This window comes from Lepidochelys kempii, chromosome 25, assembly GCF_965140285.1.
Source record: "Lepidochelys kempii isolate rLepKem1 chromosome 25, rLepKem1.hap1, whole genome shotgun sequence".
NCBI classification, from domain to species: Eukaryota; Metazoa; Chordata; order Testudines; family Cheloniidae; genus Lepidochelys; species Lepidochelys kempii.
In genome coordinates this window covers 11,027,634-11,035,933 of record NC_136404.1, presented here as the reverse complement: position 1 = coordinate 11,035,933, position 8,300 = coordinate 11,027,634, and positions in this window count along the sequence as shown.

Genomic DNA, 8,300 nt, shown 5'->3' with positions numbered 1-8,300 from the left:
TGGTGCTTGTTTTCCAGGTGGAATTACGTGTGGAAGATCGGCCCAGCGCTCCTCCAGCCATCTAGCATGGACTGCATCATTGCAAGCTGCCATTGGCACTCAGCCAATGGATCCTTCCCCTAGAATAGGAGGGGTCACCTCTACGAATGAGCCAAGTCTAGTCTTTGTGGCCCACTCGTGATTTAGTGTCTCTGCCATGGGCACCTGTCCTATCGCAAGTACGTGCCCTCTTCCAAAGGCAGCAGCTGGTGAAGGCCTTTGACCGCTGTTGGCCTGCCCGGACGGTTATCTATTGAGTCAGACGCTGAAGGCTCCATACCCCCTTATTGACCCTCCAGTCATCCGGCCTCACCCCTGTTCTCAGTATCCACCTAGTTTAGGGGGAGAGACAGCATGTTTCAGGGGATTGTACTTCCAGTTTTGCCTCTGACCCACTGAGTGACATCAGGCCCCTGTCTGTGTCTTCCTCCGCCACCCCATAGCTGTCTGGTCCATTTAGACTGTAAGCTCTCTGGGGTAGGGGCTGTTTCTCACTGCCCGTTCAAGGCCTGGCACATGGGGGCCCTGATCTCATGAGGTCTTTAGGAGACGGAGGGGTTCCAGATCCTTACCGGACCCTCCCAGGCGGGGCCCAGCGCTTTGCGACATAGGAGCTAGGCAGTGATGTTATTGCTGGGGCCATTATACGTCTCCCTCTATTTCTGCACCTCGAGTGGCGTCGCCTCCCTCTGTGATTGTCTCAGATTGCAGTGAAGGGTGGAGATAGCTTTTGATGGCTCCCGATGGAACAGAGAGCAGAGCTGCCAGCCGAACAATCTCACCGACGATGCATGAGAGGGAGCAGGCAGTTACCTCATTACGTGATGCAGTTCCCACTTGCAGCCCTCACGGGGCAGGGCAGGCCGGTTGCCTAAGAGGGGGTCATTTCACAGGATCGATTTCCCCGAGGGCCGTTGTCTCATTTACTCTGAGAGCATTTATACGTCTGTCAGCGTAAAGGGGCCTCGGGCTGGGGGAAGTAACATAAGAACGGCCAGATTGGGTCAGAGCAAAGGTCCATCCAGCCCAGTATCCTGTCGACCGACAGTGGCCCGTGCCAGGTGCCCCAGAGGGATGAACAGCACCGGTCATCATCAAGTGGTCCATCCCCTGTCGCCCATTCCCAGCTTCTGGCAAACATGCTGCTAGCGTATTGGCTGTAGTGGAAATGAGAATAAGATCCTGGCTGTTTAGTTGCCTGACATTTTTGTCAACATTTGCAAACTCCTTGCTGCATTGACAGGGCTTCTGCATTTCTTGCATACAATCATGTTTGTCCCCCCGCTCGCTTCCTTCGGTGGCTCAGCCCTGCACATCTAATGCAACGGAGGTGACGCCGAGCCCGTGAACTGTCCGAAATCCCAGGTTCCTGGCTGTTGCTCTGAGCCATTGCTGCACCTCAGGCCGGGTTCGATCCATCCTCCTGGCACGGCCTCCCTTCAGCGCTTTCTCAGGCTCCCTGCTGTAGTTTCCAATACAGCAACCTCGGCTTGAGTGTGAACGATCTGTTTTGCTCACACAGCTTATAATCATAGAATATCAGGGTTGGAAGGGACCTCAGGAGGTCATCTAGTCCAACCCGCTGCTCAAAGCAGGGCCAATCCCCAATTTTTGCCCCAGATCCCTCAATGGCCCCCTCAAGGATTGAACTCACAAACCTGGGTTTAGCAGGCCAATGCTCAAACCACTGAGCTAGCCCTCCCCCCGCTTCCCTTAGGCTTCAAGCACAAGGGAACATCCAGCCCCCACTTTGACGAGCTGCCGGAAGAGTTCTAGCTGCAGAGCAAGCAGCCCTCCGCCTTGAAGGTGGGGAGAGGTAGAACGAAGGGGCCTGCCAGGAGGTGTTTGTGGTGGGGGTCCAGGCCTCAGCATAGTGGTGGGTACAAGCTCAGGACCCGGTAACTGAGTGTATTCCAATTAGTGAAGGTGCACCGAGAAAGCAGGGTGTTATGGAGCACGTACAAGCTGGACGGAGAGTGGGGATCGGCCTTTGGAGCCGTCTTTCCCCATCAACCCGACTCCAGGATCTGGTCACTAGCGGAGCACGCTACACAACCCTCCTCTTTGCCACAGCGTTTCCACCAGCACTGGCAAACTATACAGACCTCTCTGTTCCCCTGGCAGAGACACTTCTCCGGAGTCTCAGGAAGCCTTCCCTGGAGTCCTCTAGTGCAATCACCCTGTGGATCTCCTTCACCTGGGAGAGGAACTTCAATATTGCAGTGCTGGACGCTACGGGAAGCCCTGAGCCAGGGAGGTGTTTGTCCCCCGAAGCTTCCTCTGAAGTGGGGCATGTCAGCCCTGGCCCAGAGAGAAAACGTTTGCCCCCTGCATGGCAGGTAAAGAGCGACCAGGCTTGCGGGGGCTTTCTGAGCATTGCAGGGGACTCGTTACTGTTTGTTGTCTGCAGTAATCTTAGCACGGGGCTCTGCCAGGGGCTTGCTGCCTGTGCCTGTCTCGTAAGCCAACGTTTTCCTAAGTGGCCAGCGATCTGGGGTCTCTAGGATTAAGTGGCGGGCTGGGGAAAAAGCAGTTAGAGCCTCTCTGCAGGAGAGCAGCTGCCAGCCTTCAGTGATTGTTCCCACCCGCCATGGGGCCAGGCACTTGGGAGAAAGCAAGGAGCCCTCTCCCATTGATCCCCCCCCCCCCGCATGGGCACCATCCACCAAACACTGCATCCGAGGGGAAGGGAAGGTTTGATTAATGCTGAGCACTAAGGGGGGGGGACATCCCCTCCCCCCAGCAGCCACCGGGCAAAGGCAGAGCAGTGTTTGTCACTGATAGCGTCCATCAAACTGAAATCTCAGGCAACTTCCCCTGAGACCATGTCATCTCCTGGAGGGATTAGCTCTGTCATTTCCCTGTGGGCTCTCTTTTCACCCCCACCACCCCCACTGGTGCGTGCATCAGGCCAGCAGCCAGAGACCCACAATGATGCTGTTACCCCTTTTGATCCAAGCGACTGGCCAAAGTTTGGGGCCTGGCAGGTTGTTTCTGCTAGGAGAAGTCAGTGATGGAGTCGGTCTGATGATGGGTCTCTTCTTGACATCTGTCCTCGCTCACAGGGTGGGATTCTGATCTCAGTGATGCTGGTAAACCCCACTGACTGCCAGGAAGTGACTCCGGCTTGACACTGAGATCAGAACCCGGGCCAATGGCTTATGCTTCCCCAGGTCCAGGAGACGACCGCTTTCTGCCCTTGAGGTAGCAGAGTTGCTGTTGTAGAGTTGTGTTGTGTGTGTGTGGCTGGTTGGGAGTGGGGCCTGGTTTTCCCCCTCCTTCCCCCTGCAAATCTGCTTTGCTTAAGACTGTTGAAAAATCTATAGGAAAATGAATTGATTTTTAGTTCAGAAAAGTTGATAAAATTTTTTTTTTTTTAAGCAAGGAGACAAAAAAATCTCAATTGAATTTAAAAATCTATTAAAGAGTCTGATTTATGGCCCAGTCCTACGGGTGCTGAGCGCCTTGGCCCTGACCAGGAAAAACTTCCTGTAGAAGCAGTAGGACAATGGACCAGGCTGCCGAGGGAGGTTTTGGAAGCTCCTTTGCTGGAGATTTTCAAAAGGTGGCTGGAGCCATCTGTCTTGGATGGTTTAGACCCAACAAATCCTGCACCTTGGCAGGGGGTTAAACTGGCTGACCCTTGTGGTCCCTGCTGACCCTATGGTTCTATGGCCCAGCATTGCACTTAAGCAGGTGTTTAACTTCAAGCACATATAAAGCCCTCTCGGACAGTAGTACCACACACGGGCTGGGAGGGAAGCGCATACTTCAGCCCTCTGCTAGACTGGGACCAGGATCAAGCATTTAGGGCTCAATCCCAGGCGAGGCCAGTCTGGCCCCCCAGCTGCACTCAACACCTTAACTTGCCAGTGACAGCAAAGTGAAGGGTCTGGTTCTCTTCTCACTGGATACAAGTCCAGCACTGCTCCCAATTTACACCTCGGGGACTGAGACAGGAATCATAGAATCTCAGGGTTTGAAGGGACCTCAGGAGGTGTCATAAAAATAAAGGGAAGGGTAAACCCCTTTGAAATCCCTCCTGGCCAGGGGAAAGCTCCTCTCACCTGTAAAGGGTTAAGAAGCTAAAGGTAACCTCGCTGGCACCTGACCAAAATGACCAATGAGGAGACAAGATACTTTCAAAAGCTGGGAGGAGGGAGAGAAACAAAGGGTCTGTGTCTGTCTATATGCTGGTCTTTGCCGGGGATAGACCAGGAATGGAGTCTTAGAACTTTTAGTAAGTAATCTAGCTAGGTATGTGTTAGATTATGATTTCTTTAAATGGCTGAGAAAAGAATTGTGCTGAATAGAATAACTATTTCTGTCTGTGTATCTTTTTTGTAACTTCAGGTTTTGCCTAGAGGGGTTCTCTATGTTTTTTTAATCTAATTACCCTGTAAGATATCTACCATCCTGATTTTACAGGGGGGATTTCTTCATTTCTATTTACTTCTATTTTTATTAAAAGTCTTCTTGTAAGAAACTGAATGCTTTTTCATTGTTCTCAGATACAAGGGTTTGGGTCTGTAGTCACCTAGGCAAATTGGTGAGGCTTTTTACCAAACCTTGTCCAGGAAGTGAGGTGCAAGGTTTTGGGAAGTATTTTGGGGGGAAAGACGCGTCCAAACAGCTCTTCCCCAGTAACCAGTATTAGTTTGGTGGTGGTAGCGGCCAATCCAAGGACGACGGATGGAATATTTTGTACCTTGGGGAAGTTTTGACCTAAGCTGGTAAAGATAAGCTTAGGAGGTTTTTCATGCAGGTCCCCACATCTGTACCCTAGAGTTCAGAGTGGGGGAGGAACCTTGACAGGAGGTCATCTAGTCCAACCTCCTGCTCAAAGCAGGACCAATCCCTACATGGCCCCCTCAGGGATTGAACTCACAATCCTGGGTTTAGCAGGCCAATGCTCAAACCACTGAGCTGTCGCTCCCACCCTCTCCCAAGCTCTGGGGCTGCAGCTTGATCCTTAACCTCTTCTTCATCCTTTTCCCCCCAGCCCACCCCTTCAGGCCCTCCCCTTATGGCATCTACTGCCTGGGGCAGAGAGATCTGACCCCTGGAGCAAAGGAAACAGCAAGTCAATCACTTTAATCTCCAGCTTAGAATTTCCCGGCTCCCGAGCTGCAGGGAAGTGTCACGTTCGAGGTGATTTGGCTGATCGCCGATGCTGTTTCTTAGTCTCGCTTAAACCACCGAGGGCTTTGATGGTGTTTTCCCAGCTGCCCGCAGCAGCCTCGTGAACCGAGCAGAGCAAAGCCATGTGTGTGTGTGTAGATATCCATCGGCTCCATTTGTGGCCACAGCAAAAGGGAGGCGAGGCAGATGCTTCTCCAGCCATGCATTCGTGTGGGGATCGCATCAAAGGGTGACACGTCACGTTCCCAGGTGGGATCGGAGACGAGCAATAAAATACTTCATTAGAATCAGGGCGCTGACATTTGGGTTTTACATTTATCCAAAAGGTTGCGGCTCTCCTGATCCACGAGCAGACAAGGGCTTCTGCTGTCAAAGCTGCTTGTGATTTCTGTTGCGTGCCTTGATTAATTCTCAGCCGCCAGCCTCTCCAGCACTCCTGCCCTCCCGCAGGGGCGCCTATCGGCTTCCAATCCTTGATAAGGGAGCTGCACTGGACAGCACAGCCCCCAGCGTCTCCGGGCTTGCCATGCTTGACGCTGTATGTCTGACAAGAGATTAAAGGGGACGGAGTGGAGTCTGAGACCACCCCACAGGCTCATAGTCACAGGGCTTTGCAACCGCAATTACGCCTAACCCACGCACTGGGTCACTCTCATGATCCCCCTTTTATGGAGGGGAAACTGAGGCACAGAGCGGGGATGGGACTTGCCCCAGGCCACCCAGTGAGACTGTGGTAGAGTCAGGACCAGAGTCAAGCTCTCCTGCCCCCCTGTCCTGTGCTTTCACTGCTGGACCATGCTTCTGTCACCGTTCCCGTTACAAACCCTGGGCCAGATTCTCAGCTGGTGCTGACGGCTGGAGCTACAGCGAATGACACCAGCGAAAGCTCTGGGCCCAGGTTTTGCTTGGGGGGTTATGCCAAGGGCCTAAGAGATGGATTTTCAAAACCTCACGGCTTCCACTTAGGCACCTAGATGAAACGGTCGGATTTCCTAACTGCTCAGTGCCTAGCAGCTGCCCCGGCAAACAATGGGTGCTGAGCTCTCTCGGCAGAAATGTTGACTGTGTCTAGGCTGTAACTGGACATAGCTGGGGGCCTGACACTCAGCTATGCCAGCTCAGCTCCGCTGCCAGGAGCATTGGGACCACGGTCTCGCACCAGACACAGGGCTCCTCCTCAGACTGCTGGGTGTGCATAAGGCAGATTGGAGCAAGAGAGACTGAGACAGCTCCTTCACCCTCCGAGAAGCCGGGAGGAGGTAGAACATGATGGCATGCCAGGGAGCAGAGGTCTGGGTGAAACCCCCTTGAAATTCCCAGGCCTGGATTCAGCCCATTGTGCTGAATGGGGTCACAAAGAGCGATCAGCGGGGGTGGGGAAGGGTTCCCGGGGCAGGTTGTCCCACCTCTGGGTTTTCTTGCCACGTCCTTGGAAGCATGTGGTGTTGGTCATGGCCCTCAGGTCTGCTGGGCCCAGCCAGGCTGACATGCAGTGTTTGCCACAGGGGTGCTACCCCGTGCTGCTGCTGGCTGGAGACGTGGCAGTGACATGGTGCAAAACAGCGTAACCCAAGGACATTGTGGCCCTGCCCCGACCTTCAGAACTCCATGAGATTATTGAGTGATGGATTTAGAACAATAAATGTTGGGTTCTTTTTATCTCCCTTCTGGCTTTTGAGCCTTTCGGGTACCCTGGCTTCACGTTGTCAAGCTTTTCTCTGCAACTGTGAGGGCTTGAAACTTACTTTCCCCCCTGGGAGCTGAGTTTCTCCTGCAATTGCTTCATTCCAGCAGCTGGGGCTGTAAGGAAAACGGTAGAGATCGTGAAAATATCAGTGGGGTCCACAACACTGTGTAGACTTTGTGGTGCAGTGACTTTGTGGCTCTTAGGGGCTCCTCCCAAGGACCCCAGCTGCGTAAAGCTCAGCTGTGCCTCCAACCCAATCGATCTCGCTGCTAGAGATGTAAGAGACTCCTAGGAGCGTATAACATGGTGCGCAGGGCGTGGGAAGTGTCCATATTAGTTTTTATGAACGTTGTATACATTTCTCTGCAGGTTTGATGGGTATTGTATTTCTGGCTAATCCTGTAGTACCCCAGGTCAGGGGCTGTAGACAGGAGGAGTAGACCAATACTTCCAATAGCTAACCACTCACCAGTAATTAAAGGACAAAGCAGAGAGCCTACTGCTTTGAAGTCTAACCTGACCCTCCCACCCTTCCCCTGCTCCAGTTTGGAGCAGGTTCAGGGTCTCAGGAAGATCAAGGAGCTGTGAACTGGATCGAGGACAGCCTCTGAACTCAGAGTCCGACACTTACTCAGAGAGATGTCGGCTGAGCCTCAGACTCAGAAAGGGTGGCTGGGACAAGTGGGCAAGGAGAGTACAAGAATGAGAAGAGATAAGACGCATTTGGGGTCTCGTTATTTTAGCCCTTTTCTCTCTGTGTGTGATGTTCCTAGGGCTAGATAAACCCAGCTCTGCTTGGAACAAGCTGTTCTCTCTCGCTGCGTTTAGCAGCTGTCACAGCTCCCAAGGGGGATTTTAGAGCAGGGACCAACCCCAGCCGGCCAGGCTGCAGGTAATACAGTTGGGAAGCAGTGGGGTGCTGTAACCTGGTGGTCAGGTCAAATGTGGCATGTACGGTGGGGTTCCCCTCAGAGAGGAGTGCAGGAGTAGGACAAAGTGCCCATGGAGAGAGAGATCCCTGGTGCAGCTCGCTCCTGCCCCATAACACACATGACCCTGGCTGCCTGCTCTTGGTGTTTGGAAGAAACAAAGATTTAGGACGTTCCCAAAGGGCTGGCATTGCCTGGCATCCAAGCCTGCATGTGCCAGAGCCACTCATGCAGGGCACGCCGCACAACGCCTGCTTGGGCAATGGACCTTTGGAGCTCAAGCCTGTTTTCCTCTGGAACTGCTCCCCATGAAGCCAGGCAGGACTCTGGGGCAGTCTCCTTTCTGTGAGCAGCCTGTCTGCAGGACACCCAGCTCACACAGCTTCCACCTTCCTGGGTCTGACCTCGGAGCATTCAGCATCCTCTGCCCCTCCGTGCACTTCCCACAGCGAGTCCACTCAGGCGGGGATCCTGGGGAAGCCAGAGGGTCCTGCCCCCCAACT